The sequence below is a fragment of the Phacochoerus africanus genome, chromosome 5 (assembly GCF_016906955.1).
Source record: "Phacochoerus africanus isolate WHEZ1 chromosome 5, ROS_Pafr_v1, whole genome shotgun sequence".
Classification (NCBI taxonomy): domain Eukaryota; kingdom Metazoa; phylum Chordata; class Mammalia; order Artiodactyla; family Suidae; genus Phacochoerus; species Phacochoerus africanus.
This window is the reverse complement of record NC_062548.1, coordinates 85,414,154-85,430,135: the sequence shown is the minus strand read 5'-3', so window position 1 is coordinate 85,430,135 and position 15,982 is coordinate 85,414,154.

Genomic DNA, 15,982 nt, shown 5'->3' with positions numbered 1-15,982 from the left:
GTCAGAATTGGTCGTTGCAGCAAGACCCACAACCCAGGGTCAGAAATGTGTGTGAGAATAGGAGAAAACACAGTGAGTTTTTCCTAGATATTCTCTTACTAAATTCTCTTCAAATATCTTCCTTTACAGTTCTATTACCTAGCACTGTATCTGAGTATATAGTGCATGTTTATCTATCTTCACCTTCTTCATCTTTGAACCTAATCCTTCAGTAAAGCATGATTCCTTAGACCAAGGGACAGGGTGAGCAAGGATGGTAGGTTCAAACCTCAGTCTGAAAACTCTCAAGTGTGCAGAAAATACAATGTTTTCTACTTTTCTATAACCCAACTTAATTTCTATTTCAGCCCCAATCCTCCAGGGTTGTTGAAACATAAGCTAAATCAGTTCAGGCTCTCCCCTGACAGTTAAATACAATTAATCAGTGTAAGAATAGAACTATCCATTAGGAACTTGGAAGCAAGAGGAGGGACCAGCATCAAAGGAGGGACAAAGGAGTGCCAGGGAACTTCCTGGAGAGTGTGGGGGTCTGAGCTGAGACAAAGGGATGCATAGAAAGAAAACAGCATCCTGGGTGCAGGCACAGCCTGAGCAAAGGCACAGAGGCAGATCGGGCAGGATGCAGATGAGACCACTAGTAATTGAATGCTTTTGGAGTGTAAGGTTCAAGATAAGGAGAGGTGACAAAACAGTGATGAGATCTTGAAGGGCTCTGTACATCAGGTTAAAAAGCTTACACTTGATCTTTTAGATCAGTGGTCCCCAAGGCAGGGGTGCATACACCCCAGAGTGTACTCAAGAACATTCACTGGAATGCAGGTAGAAAACGTTAGGGTTTTATCTTATGCTTTAATTTTTAAAAATTTTTGTGTATGTTTTATAATGTACATAATATATTAGCAGCATAGGACATGTGATATAATAATAAATATTAGTCACACACTGAAGTTTGTGTTCAACCTCAGGATTCAACCGAAATCTGAACTGACTTTGGCTTTGACCAAGAGCCCCCCCAAATGTCATTTCTGATGGCCCTGAGCCTCTGTGTAATCAGTGATCCTGTAAAAGCACAGATCACCACACTGTCTAATCCGTGTAACAGCAGCAACGGAACAAGGCATTTGATTTGGTTTCACTGTTAGTATTATAATATTTGTCTTCCAAAATGATTTAACTTTCTAAGCATAATTTTGAGTAAAATTTCCTTATGTGTCTTATAAGTGGAAATTCTACCTGTTGGATGAAATACATATAAATGTATATTCATTATTGCCAGAGTAAAATGCTGCCATTATTAGTAAAGACCATGAAGCTAGCAATTTTACATAGGAAATCAATTAAAAACTTTACAGTTGTTAAATAAATAGGTTAACACTTAATATGAAGATTTAGAAAGAGTGAAGTAGCTGAATAACTTTATGAAGGGCCTTATATTTTTCTTGAGCCAATGTGTTTTTATTTTATTTTATTGGAGTGTAGTTGACCTACAATATTGTGTTATTTTTTGATGTACAGCAAAGTGAATCAGTTATACATATATGTATATCCATTCTCTTCCCATATAGGTTATTACAGATTATTGGATACATTTCCCTGTGCTATACAGTAGGTCCTTGTTACTTGTCTATTTTATATCTAGTAGTGTGCAGACATTAATCCCACCTCCCTCTAGTGTTTCCCCTTTGGTAACCATAAGTTTGGTTTCAAATTCTTTCAGTGTATTTCTGTTTGATGAATAAGTTCTTTTTTTTTAATGGCCACACCCATGGCATATGGAGATTCCCCTGGCCAGGGATTGAATCCAAGCAGCAGCTGTGACTTATGCTGCAGCTGCAGCATCATCAGATCCTTTAACTCACTGCACCAGGCTGGGGATTGAACCCACACCTCAGTAGCAATCTGAGCCACTGCAGTCAAATTCTTAACCTACTGCACCACAGCAGGAACTCCTGTGAATAAGTTCTTTTGTATCATTGTTTATTAGAGTCCACATATTAGTGATCTCATATGATCTTTCTCTTTCTCTGTCTGACTTACTTAGTATAATAATCTCTAGGTCTATTCATGTTGCTGTAAATGGCATTACTTCATTCTTTTTTATGGCCAAGTAATAGTTCATTGTATATATGCACCACATATTTTTTATCCATTCCTCTGTTGCTGATAGACATTTAGGTTGCTTCCATGTCTTGGCTATGCAATATGTTTATAAAACTTTAAAGAATAATATAATGCAGAATAAAAGGGATTCTATTATGTTATAATTCTAATATTTATGGAAGCACTTAGTATATCAGCCTGCATTCATAATACAAAATAACCTATAAGAACTGTATTCAAGTATTAATTATTTAATTCCATTTTGGCTGTGAAATTTTCAAGAAAATAATACGTATTGCATGTCCTTTACATTAAGTGAAAGCACAATGTAAACTTTGCCACTTCAAAATTTTACTCCGGTGTCAAGTACCACAACATCCCTAATACCTTATAATTAATTCAGGCATCATGAAGAATATAAACAGCATTTTAGGAGTTCCCTGGTGGCCTCATGGGTTAACCCAGCATTTTCACTACTGTGGCTTGGGTCATTGCTATGGTGCAGGTTTGATTCCTGGCTTAGGAGCTTCCACATGCCATGAGTGCAGCCAAAAGAGAGAGAGAGAATACAAATAGCATTTTAAAGGAGGAAAATTTTAGAGAAAAATGAAGTACCCCAAACATATTTTGATTTAAACTTCTACCATTTTCCTCATCGTTAACATGTCAACAAATAACAAATGCTGGAGAGGGTGTGGAGAAAAGGGAACCCTCCAGCACTATTGGTGGGAATGTAAATTGGTACAACCACTATGGAAAACAGTATGGAGGTACCTTAGAAAGCTAAATATAGAACTACCATATGACCCAGCAATCCCACTTTTGGGCACACATATCTGGACAAATCTTTCCTTCAAAAAGATACATTCACCCATATGTTCATTGCAGCACTATTCACAATAGCCAAGACATGGCAACAACCTAAATGTTCATGGACAGATGATTGGATTAAGAAGATGTGGTGTGTATATATACCCAATGGAATACTACTCAGCCATAAAAAGAACAAAATAATGCCATTTGCAGCAACATGGATGGAACTAGAGACTCTCATACTAAATGAAGTAAGTCAGAAAGAGAAAGACAAATGCCATATGATATGGCTTATATCTGGAACCTAATATACAGCACAAATGAACATTTCCACAGGATAGAAATTCATGGACTTAGAGAACAGACTTGTGTTTGCCAAGGGGGAGGGAGGGGGGGTGGACTAGGGATCTGGGGTTAATAGCTGCAAACTATTGCATTTGGACTGGATAAGCAATGAGATCCTGCTGTATGGCACAGGTAATTATATCTAGTCACTTGTGATGGAAGATGGTGGAGGATACTGTGAGAAAAAGAATATGTGTATATGACTATATGAATATACATATGATATATGAATATATACATGACTGGGTCACTTTGCTGTACAGTAGAAATTGACAGAACACTGTAAATCAACTATAATGGAAAAATTAAAATCATAAAATTAAACATAAAAAACATATAAATGTGTGGGATGGAGATAAAGCATTTCTAAGAATTTTATATCTATAAATATTTTTAGATGTTTTTAAAGGCTTAAATGAATGCGTTGAGAAAATTTAAGAGCTTAGAAAAAGAATAAAATATCGAATAACAGGAAAAAAATAAACTACCATTTTCCATAGGCGAAGTAAAAAAAAAACTCTTTGTGGGATTTCCCAAGCTATGAATCCTAGGTACAAAGTTCCTTCAAGAACACAAAGTACAGGAAAATTTTTTCCAGAATTCGATTTGCTGTGCACAAAAAGTGTAGTGCTTTTATTGAATGTGTTGCTTTGGTGTTTTTTTATATTGTATACATAGACCTTTCGGCATGTAGAGAAAAATCTGACATCTGTAAATTTGGCAGCTCTGTAGAATAACAATTAAATCAACTCTCCTTTTGCTTTCCTGGGTGACTGAGAGGTTTTTAGATTTCCCTATAACTAATAACATAGAGAATCTGATTGACGAAACAGTGATAGAATGGAAAATCATTTAGGTCATGCAGCTGTCACTGTATGGAATAAACAAGGTAAAGGTTAAGAGTGATTTAGGAATCGCAAACATTCAATGTTTTGTTCACATCCTTTCCTTACGTATTCAATAAGGTGATTGTAGTACAGCGTAATGTAACAGGATTACTGGGTTCAACCATGGTGGGCCCCTCGCATCATTCTTCAGCTAAAAGCAAGCTATTGAACATGAAAGAGATTTAGGAGCTCTCTTATCTTTGACTTATGATAAAAGATGCTCAAGTAAGACAAAATAATGACTATTACATGTTTTAAAGGCACTTGAAAAAAAAGAAAAAAGCCTTAATAATGTACTCCACAGAAAACAATGCCAATGTAGCAGGGCTTAGTAGAAGTTCAATAATGGCTTACAGAGAAAGTGCTTCATTTGCTAGAACCTGATGAAGAAATAACTAAATTGATGTGCCTGGTGAGTTCAAGTACAGACTTTCCTGCATGATACTTCGTGGAGGGATTCTCTTCTCATTCCATTCCAGGTAAGATGCTGAAATTGGCATACATGCAATGACACCTAAGGCACAAATGGAAATTCAAATACTATTTGGTTATTACAAAAGCCAATTACATTCTTCCCTTCCCCCATTCCTGGATCCAAGGTTTAAGAAATGTTTTTTCCAAGTGATTGTGTGGGAAAAAAATGAACACTAAAATATTAGAAGCAAAATATATAAGGTAGGGCAAGGATCTTGAGTCTGTTTCTGAAAATATTCAGAAAGCATCCTCTTTAAGATTGGCACAAAACTTCAGATTATGAGGTTGCTTCCAGGAAAACTGCATCATTTCAGGCACTCAAATATTTAATCCAGGAGTAGAAAGATAAGATTTGGATTCATGGTAGTCAGCTGATATTAGAAATGAAGAAAAAAAAAGAAATTAATAACATCAATACCAGTAGACTTTGCTAAGTTTAGGCGTGTATATTAGAATACCTAGAGCAACCACTAAGAAAACTATATAAACCAGTACACCTAAGAATACTATGAATAAATCAACAATGAAACCCTTTTAAATATCAAATAAAAGAGAAACGGAGAAAACAACCCATAAAAAGCTAAAGCATGTCAATAACTACCTTAATTGTACATGGTCTAATCACAACAATTAAAAGAAAGAGATTGAGGAGTTCCCACTATGGTGCAGTGGGTTAAGAATCAAACCACAGCAGCTCAGGTCACTGCAGAGGCACGATTCAATCCCTGGCCCAGCGCAGTGGGTTAAAGAATCAAGTGTTGGGGTTCCTTTTGTGCCTCAGCAGGTTAAGGACCCAACATCTCTGTGAGGATGTAGGTTTGATCCCTGGCCTCAATCCATGGGTTATGGATCTAGTATTGTCCCCAAGCTGCAGCGGAGGTCACAGATGTGGCTCAGATCTGATGTTGCCCTTGCAGTGGCTGTGATGTACATCTAAGAATTTGACCAGCTGCAGCTCCAATTTGACCCCTGGCCCGAGAACTTCCATATGCCACAAGTGTGGCTGAAAAAAATAAAATAAAATATATATGATTGATTTACAATGTTGTGTTAATTTCTCCTGTACAGCAAAATTATACACACACACACACACACACACACACATTCCTTTTCATATTCTTTTCCATTATGGTTTATCACTGGATGTTGATATATTGAATATAGTTCTCTGTATTATATAGTAGGACCTTGTTTATCCATCCTATATATAATAGTTTGCATCTGCCAATCCAAAACTCCCAATCCATCCCTCCTCCATTCCCTCTTCCTTGGCAACCACAAGTCTGTTCTCTATATCTGTGAGTCTGTTTCTGTTTCATAGATATGTTCATTTGTGTCATATTTTAGATTCAACATACAAGCGATATCATATGGTATTTTTCTTTCTCTTTCTGGCTGACTTCACTTAGTATGATAATCTCTAGGACCATCCATGTTGCTGAAAATGGCATTTTTTCATTATTTTTCTGGCTACATAATGTTCCATTACACACACACACACACACACACCATCTTCTTTATCCATTTATCTGTTGATAGACATTTAGATTGTTTCCATGTCTTGGCTATTTTGAATAATGCTGCTATGAACATAGAGGTACATGTATCCTTTTAAATTACAGTTTTGTCTGGATATATGCCTAGGAGTGGGATTGCTGGATCATATGGCAACTCTATTTTTAGTTTTTTGGGGAACCCGTACTGCTCTCTACAGTGGCTGTACCAGTTTACATATATATTCCCACCAGCAGTGTAGGAGGGGTCCCTTTTCTCCACATCCTCTCCAGTATTTGATATTTGTAGTTTTTCAATGATGGCTATTTTGACCAGTGTGAGGTGGTAGCTTATTGTAGTTTTGATTTGCATTTCTCTAATAATTAGCATTTTTGTGTATTTTTTCATGTGCCTGTTGGCAATCCGTATGTCTTCTTCAGAGAAATATCTGTATAGGTCTCCTGCCCATTTTTTTTTTATTGGTTTCAAACTTTTAAAGATTTAATACCTATTTTACACAATCTCTTCCAGAAAAAAAAGAGAAGGGAGCATGTCCCAACCTATTTTTTTGAGTCTAGTATTACCCTGGTATCAAAACCAAAGATAGTACAAAAAAGAAAACCACAAATATTTTGTAATATCTCATTTAGACACAAAAAATCCCCAACAAAATATTAACAAACCTAATCCAGCAATGCATAAGAAGAATTATGCGTCTTAGCCAAGTGGGACTTATTCCAAGTATACAAGTACAGTACAACATGTCTTAAAAACAATGTCATCTACATATGCACAAGCCAAAGAAGGAAAATCACATAATCATATCAACTGATGGAGAAAATACATTTAACATCATCTAGCACTCATTCAAATAAAAACTCTCAGCCGACTAGGAATAGAAGGAACTTCCTCCAAATGAGAAAGAGCATTTACCAGAAAATCTACAGGTAACATCATACTGAATGGTTTTTACTGAATGTTTTCCCTCTAAGATCAGGAGGTGCTCTTACTATTTTCATTCAATGTAGTATTGAAAGTTCTAGCCAGTGCATCAAGGCAGAAAGAAAGAGAAAGGGGAAGTGGGTAAGGAGGGGTGGGAGAGAGAGAGAGAAAGGGAGGGAAGAGGAAGGAAGGAAGAGAGAGAGGAAGGGAGGAAGAAAGAGGAACAAAACACATACTGATTGGAAAGTAAAATAAAATTGTCCCAGTTTGCAGATGACATGATTGTCTAAGCACAGAATTCCAAGGAATCCATCAAAAAGTCAAAGAGCAAAACTGCTAGAACTACTAAGTTCAGCAAAGTCACAGGATACTAAATTGACACACAAAGATCAAATACATATCTATACTCTTAACAGTGAACATGTGAAAGCTGGAATTTAAAACATGGTGCTAGTCAGGGGTCTATATGCAATATCCTATAATAAACCATAATGGAAAAGTTTATGAAGAAGAATATATATATAACTGAATCACTTTGCTGTACAGCAGAAATTAACACATTTAAAATCAACTATATTTCGGAGTTTCCGTTGTGGCTTAGTGGTTAACAAATCCAATTAGGAACCATGAGGTTACAGGTCTGATCCCTGGCCTTGCTCAGTGGGTTAAGGATCCAGCGTTGCTGTGAGCTGTGGTGTAGGTCGCAAATGCAGCTCGGATCCCGTGTTGCTGTGGCTCTGGCGTAGGCCAGCGGCTACAGCTCCAATTGGACCCCTAGCCTGGGAACCTCCATATGCCGCAAGTGTGGCTCTAGAAAATACAAAAAGACAAAAAAAATTTAATTAAAAAATTTAAAAAATTAAAAAATCAAATCAACTATATTTCAATAACTTTTTAAAAAACATAGTGCTATTTACAATCACTCCAAAGAGTATTAAATACTTAGATACATAAAACATATACAGGAGTTGTATGCTGAAAATACAAAATACTGATGAAGGAAATCAAAGATCTAAATAAATGGAGAAATATACCATGTTCATGCATTGGAAGACTCAACATAGCAAATATGTCAAGATTTATCCATAGTTTTCATACAATCTCTTTCTTTCTGTCTTTCCTCCTTCCTTCATTTCTTTCTCTCCCTCTCTCTCTCTCTCTCTCCCTTCCTTCCTTTTTTTATCTTTTTTATTCTGGCCATGCCTTCGGCATGTGTAAGTTACCTGGCCAGGGATCAAACCCACACCATAGTGGTGACCTGAGCCACTGCAGTGACAATGCCAGATCCTTAACCTGTTGCACCACAAGAGAATTCCTCATACATTTCTTTAAAGATCCTAGCAAAGTTTCTTGTTGACATACACAAGCTTATTCCAAAATTTACATGACAAGTCACAGACTAGCTCAAACAATCTTAAAAAATAAGAATAACCTAGGACGAATCATTCTACCCAGTATTAAGGCTTACTATTTAGCTAGTGACCAACACCATGAAATTGGTAGAGGGACAGACAACCCAGAATTAGACTCACACAAATGTCACTAAAAGATTTTGATAAAACTGTGAAAATAGCAGTTCCTGTTGTGGCGCAGCAGAAACAAATCCAACTAGGAACCATGAGGTTTTGGGTTCGATCCCTGGCCTCACTCAGTGGGTCAAGGATCCAGCATTGCCATGAGCTGTGGTGTAGGTTGCAGACATGACTTGGATCCTGTGTTGCTGTGATTGTGGCATAGGCTGGCAGCTGTAGCTCTGATTCGACCCCTAGCCTGGGAACCTCTGTATTCCGCAAGTTTGGCCCTAAAAAGCAAACAAACAAACAAAACAAACAAACAAACCTGTGAAAATAATTCAGTGGAAGAAGGATAGCTTTTTCAACAAATAATGCTGGAGCAACTCTACATTCATAAGCAAAAAAAAATTTAACCTAACTCTAAATCTCACACCTTCTGCAAAATTTAACACAGAATGAATTTTGGCCTTAAATGTAAATGGAAAACTATGAAACTTAGGGAAAAAAACATGGGGGAGGAATTCACTGGTGGTCTAGGGGTTAAGGATCTGGTGTTGTCATGAATGCGGCATGGGTTCGATCCCTGACTCAGGAACTTCCTTATGCCATGGGCATGGCCAAAAAAAAAAAAAAAAAAAAAAAGAGCGAGAGAGAGCGAGAAGGTCTTTGAGATCTCAGGCTAGACTTGAGATCATGAAGGAAAATTTGATAAATTGGACTTCTTCAAAAATTTTTTTTGTTCTACGAAAGACTCCATTAGGTGGATAAAAAGACAAGCTACAGCCTGGGAGAAAACATTTGCAAGCCTTTAATCTGACAAAGGATTAGTATACAGACTATATAAAGAACAATACAAACTCAACAGTAAAAATATAAACAATCCAGTTAGAACTTGAGACAGAGGAATGAGACGAGAGAAGCAGGAGTCAAGAATGACTCAAGTTTCTAGTTTAGCTGAGATTGAGAATATAAGGTTCCATATCTTCGGTCAAGTATACATTAAGTGTGATTTCATATATTTAATGCAAAAGAAGATTGCACAGATCAGAACAGACATTTCAATGAAGAAAATATTCAAAAGGCAAAGAAGCACATGAATAGATGTTCACCATCACTGGCCATTAAATAAGTACAAATTGAAACTACCTATCACTACACACCTATCAGGAATAGCTAAAATAAAATACAGTGACAGCACCAAATGCTGGTGAAGATGTGAAGAAATGAGCACTCATAATTGCTGGCGGATATAGCAAATGACATAGCCACTCTGGAAAACCATTCAGCAATTTCTTGTAAAATAAAGCATACAACTACTATTCGACCCAGCGACTGCCCTTCTGGGCTTTTATTCCAGAAAAATGAAAATTAATGTTCACATAAAAACCTGTATGCAAATGTTACAGCAGCTTTATTTGTGATAACCAAAACTTAGAAACAAGCTGGATGTCTTTCAACAGGTTACCAACAAACTGGTACCACAGAATCCTGCTCAGAAATAAGAAGGAATGAACTATTCACACACACACAGCTCAGATGCATCTCTGGAGATTTTTGTGAGGTATTATCAGCAATTTATACTCAAGTAGTTCAAGGAAAAACTATTCTTGCAAACTTGAAATTATTTAAAAAGGAAAATAGAGTAACTGTCAGAGCTTAAGTTTAATGGACATGGAGTTCCAGGGGTAGCACAGTGGGTTAATGATCCAGCTTGTCTCTGTGGAGGTGCTGGTTCAAACCCCAGCCTGGCACAGTGGGTTAAGGATCCAGCGTTGCTGCAGCTGTGGCATAGGTTGCAACTCTTGATGAGATTCGATCCAGGGCCCAGAAACTTCCATATGCTGTGGGAACAGCCCCAAAAAAGAAAAGTTTAATGAGCATGAGAGAGACAGGAGTTAAGAATGACTCCCAGGAGTTTCCCTTGTGGCTCAGTGAAAACAAATCCAACTAGTATCCACAAGGACGAGGGTTCAATCTGTGGCCTCATTCAGTGGGTTAAGGAGCCAGTGTTGCCATGAGCTGTGGTGTGACCTATAGGTCACAGACACACCTCGGATCTGGCATTGCTGTGGCTGCGGTGTAAGCTGGCAGCTATAGCTCTGATTTGACCTCTAGCCTGGGAACCTCCATATGCGTGGGCGTAGCCCTAAAAAGACCGAAAAAAAAAAAAAAGAGTGACTCCCAGGTTTCTAGCTGAGGTGACTGAGTTACCAGCTAGCTGAGACTGAGAATATAAGGTACAGTGATGAGTATATAAGGTAGATATTCCCTTTTGATATTGCATATTAATTTATCAAGGTTATTTTGACAAATGCTTGCATTTTTAGCTACATTCTAAAAGTTGCTGTGGGCAGATGATTTGCTACAAGAACAAGAAATCCTGAGGCTCATGCCTGCTAAATTTACACAGAGCATTTAATTTCTTCAATGCTTGCTGTTTCATTTACAAAGTGGGACTAATAATTCTAGTCTGCAAAGCACTTTCCTCAGGAGAGAGTCATAATTTGAATGCAATTAACTGCTTCTAATTTTTCAAACATAAAATTCTACTTGACGTTCACCCAAGAGTAGAAACACAATGTCCCAAATAGTCTCCTAAAAGTGATTATTTTTTCAAGCCATCAACTCATTTTAAAATGGGAACTAATTCATATCAAAATAATATCCTATAACAACAGCTTGACATTAACTTAATAGAAAGGTGGTACAACCTGAGGAAGGTGGAAAAAGAGAAAAACCACAAAAAGTCAATTTCTACATAGAACTCTACAGTTTCCAGAATTGTTAGTATCCGTTCCTCCTGTAAGTTTTCTCAGAAAGCAGCAGACAAAATTATATATAGTCCCAGATGAAACTAATGCATTTGATACAAAGAAACCAGTAGACAAAGAAGACATTCTACCTTGGAGTATTAGTGTCAGACTTTGACATTGAAGATCAGACTTGTCCATACCTTAATCTAAGAAAACGCACGATCTGAAATGTACAGGATCACTGGGACTGACAAGGAGATAGCGTGTTCAGATAGATCCTGGGCTCCAGCGCGAAGCTTTTGTTTACTCATTGTTAAACCTCCTTCCCCACCTCTTCAGAGTGTCTTTCAGGTTGTTCTTTAGAAGAAGACCAGGAAAGCTGAGGGAGAAAAAAATAGTTCATGTATTCATCATCTCTCCTCACAGAGAACCAATGATTTTTATAGTACAGTAATTTTTTAAATGTTATTTCCCCTTCTTATTTTAATGTGAGTCTTTAGTTTAAATAGACTCATAAAATGATAATAGTCATAAATTCATGAAATATATGTGTAGTAGCAGAAATGGAAGAAGCAAAGGCTTAGAACATGCCTGAATAAAATTTTACAGTCCCCATTACTTTTAAAACCATTGACGTATACATACAGAAACATGCACAAATCCTAAGTGTACAAATCAACAAATAATAAAAAATGACCACATCTATATAACCAACAATCAAGGTCAAGAAATAGTAATCTATGAAAAAACTAACTCAAGGCAAATAAGAGGTCAGAATAGAATAGTGGTTTAATGTTGAGAGCTATCATCTAGGAGGGGGGACACGCCTACTGGGCTATTGAAAATGTTCTGTATCTTGATCTGGGTAATGGTTACATGTGTAAAAATTATCCTGTACATTTCAGATCGTGCATTTTCTCTAAGTTGTAATTCAATAAAAAGTAAAAATTTTTAAAGGATTGATTTTGCCTGTTTTTGAACTGCATGTAAATAGAATCATATCGCATGTGTTCTTGCTCAACATTATGTTTAGGAAATTCATCCATGTGGTCGAGTATGTTGCAGATCGTTCATTTTCATTGCCAGCAGTGTGGAATTGTATGAGTATACCACAGTTTACTTATCCATTTTACTTTTCAATTGTATCCAATTTGGGGATAATATAAATAATATTTCTATACGTCTTTTAGTGTATGTGTGTACACATTTCTTCAGTGCATATATTTAGAAGTGAAATTGCTGGATCTTAGAGTGTGCGTATATTCAATTGGAAACACTGCCAAGCAGTTTTCCAACATGGTTGTACAATTTACCTTCCTACCATCAATGTATGAGAGTTCCCACTAGCTCCACATCCTCACCAGTAATTGCTATGAGTCTTTATAATCTTAGTCATCCTGGTAGGAGTGTACAGTACATTTTATTGTTGTTTTCATTTTAATTTCACTGATTTTCAATATTTTTCATATATTAGTGTTTTGCGAAATCTGTTCAAATCTTTTGCCGATTTTTTAAATAACTTGTCTGTATTTGCCTTGCTGATTTGAAAGAGTTCTTTATATATTCTGGATATAAACCTTATGGCTTGCCTTTTTGCTTTGTTAATGGTGTCTTTTGGTGAACAGGTGTTATTAATGTTAGTTGTCCAATTTATCAATCCTTCCCTTCATGGTTAGTGCACTTTTGTATTCTGTTTAAGAAATTATTTTCATCATGATTATGAAGATAATTTCCTGTATTGCTTTTAGAAGCTTTATATATTTAAATCTGCAATTTCCTGGAATTTAATTTTCTATATGATATGGTATAGAGGTCAATTTTCTTTTTTTTTTTTTTTCTCATATGGATATCCAGTTGTACCAGTACTGGTTATTGAAAAAATAATATTTTCCCATTGCTTTGAAGTGTCATTTTCATCATAAATCAAATGTCCATATGTGTGTATCTTCTACTGGTCACACTATTCTGTCCAATTGGTCTACTTATCTATACTTGCATGATACTATGCTGTCTTAATAACTGTAGATTTATAATGTTCTTCTCAGTAGCAAGCCCTACTTTGCTCTTCTTTTAAAAAATTGTCTTAACTATTTTTGTCTCTTTGCATTTCCATATAAAATTTAAAATCAGCTTGTCAAAACCCACCAAAACAAGAACACAGCTAGCTAAGATTTTTATTGAGTCACATGAATATTTAGATCAATTTAAGGAGAATTATATTCTAGACCATGAACATGGTGTTTCCCTCCACTTACACATTTGAGAGTAAATTGCAGACATGATTTCATTTTACCTGTAAATATTTAAATCTGTATTTTGTAAAAGCAATGATATTCCCTTATATAGCCACAATATACATATCGAAATCAGGGAATAAATATTGATATGACACTATTTTCTAATCTGCACGCATTATTTAAACTTCATTAATTCCTTCACTAATGTCCTCTGTTTTGTTTTGTTTTCTCTTTTTCTGGTCCAAGATCCAATCCAGAATCACGTATTACATTTAGTTAGTGTGTCTCTTTAGTCTTCTTTTATCTGGAACAGTTCCTGAGTTTTTCTTTGTTTTGAAATGTTTAAGAATACAGGCCAGTTTTTTGTAGAATATCCTTGATTTGGGTTTAATCTGATATTTCCTCATGACTAGATGTAGGCTGTGCATTTGGGGTAGGGAAAACTACAAAAGTGACATTGGGTCTTTCTTGGTGCACCACATCAGAAGGTACATAATGTCAGTTTCGCCCTTTGCTGGTAATGTTAATTCTGTCTGCTTGGTTAAATAGTACCTGCCAGGCTTATGGACATATTTTCCATATTTGATGTGTTTTGGGGGGGGTTGATGCTATTTTAATGCTGTTTTTAAACTGTCATTTTCTGATTGTTGTTGATATATACAAGCTCCATTGATGACAGTAGATTAACCTTACTAGGTTCTAACTTCTCTGTAATTTGTAATGTTTTAACTCTTCTAAAATTCTTTTCATCTTAATAATTTATCATTACACTATGTATGAATTTGCTACATGTACAAATATGTCAGTTGCAAATAAGTTTCTTTTTTCCTTCTGTTCTAAGTCTCAGACATTTTATTGTGTTTTTTGTCTTTGTACTGGCTAGGACTATATTAAATAGAAATGGTAATCATGGATATCTTTGTCTTATTCCCAACATCAGGAGGAAAGGTTTTGATATTTTACAATTATGATATTTATGGTATTTGCTATATGTTTCTTATAGAAAGAAACCACTTATCAGATTAGAGAAGTTCCTTTCTACCTGTCTGCACAAGACTTTTTTTCCAATTGTGAAGATACGTAGAATTTTACCAAATGCCTTTTCTTTCTCTATTAGATTGATAATATTTTTCTTTTATTCCATAAATGGAGTTCATTACATTGAATGACATTTTAATGTTAAACCAACCTTATATTTCTGGAATAAACCCAACCTAGTCATACAGAGCTGTCATAGTCTTTTCTAGGTTCTAACTTTTAAGACTAAATTGCAGTTACCTTCAAATAGCTTTTTAAAATCCCCAAATATAATTTGGTTTGATTTATGTTCAGGTCATGGTCAATTTTGGTAAATGTTTCAGGCTCCCTTTTCCAGACACTACAGTTGTGTAACAAATCACCAAAACTTTATGGCTTAGATCAGTAATAACCATTTTTCTCTCTCGTGGTGTCTACATCGATAATTCCAGAGCAGCTCTGTGGGCTCAGTTCAACTCAAGATCTCTCACAAGGTTTAAGTCTGATTGGTTGGGATTGGAATTATCTCAAAAGCTTCTTCACTCAAATCCCTGGTGCCTAGACTGGGGGTCCAACAGCTAGCTCCTGGAATTCTTGGAGCTCCTCAAACATTCCCCTCTAACTCTGGGTGGTTTCTCAGCAGAGCAGCTCAGCATGGTAGGACTTCTTGTGTAGCAGCTGTATTCCAAAAGCATCTGTCCCCAGAGAGGCAGAGAAGCAGAGCTGCCTTTTATGACCCAGCCTTAGAAGTCACTAGCAACATTTGACCATACTACTGGTGACAAAAGCCCACTCAGCTTCAAGGGTTGAGAACATAGGTCCCACCTCTCAATGAAGGAGTGTCAAATCACATTGTAAGGAGAACACCTGGTATAAACTGGTGAGGCCATATTTAGAAAATGCCACCTGCCAGAGCAGCATCCCACAAGTCCCATAGCCATTTCCACCATTACACCTGCTTCAGTCTGTCTCCATTAGGTCCCACACCTTCTTTCTAATCCCTGCCCCAGTAGCATAGTTTCTATCTTCACTTCATCATCCTCCATGCAGAGATGCATGGCAGAGTCCCACAAGTTCGCTCTGAAGGCCCATCCCTCAGAATCTCTTCTAGAGTTTTGGAGGGTGAGGAAGAGGCCCAATGGCCTTGAGAAATGGGTATCACACATCACCCAGGCTAGAGATCCTGAGAAGTGCCATTATGACCTTGGGACTGAGGCAGGAGATAGATGGGCTCCAGGATAGACCTTTACAACTAGCCTCTTGTTTACACTTCTTGAGGCAGGAGACAGGTGGGCTCTGGGATAAACATTTACAACCAGCCACCTATCTATACTTCACGATAGAAATAACAACAGGCACAAGGCAAATAACTGGTACTTGTCTCTGAGAACTGTTAAATAATTGTA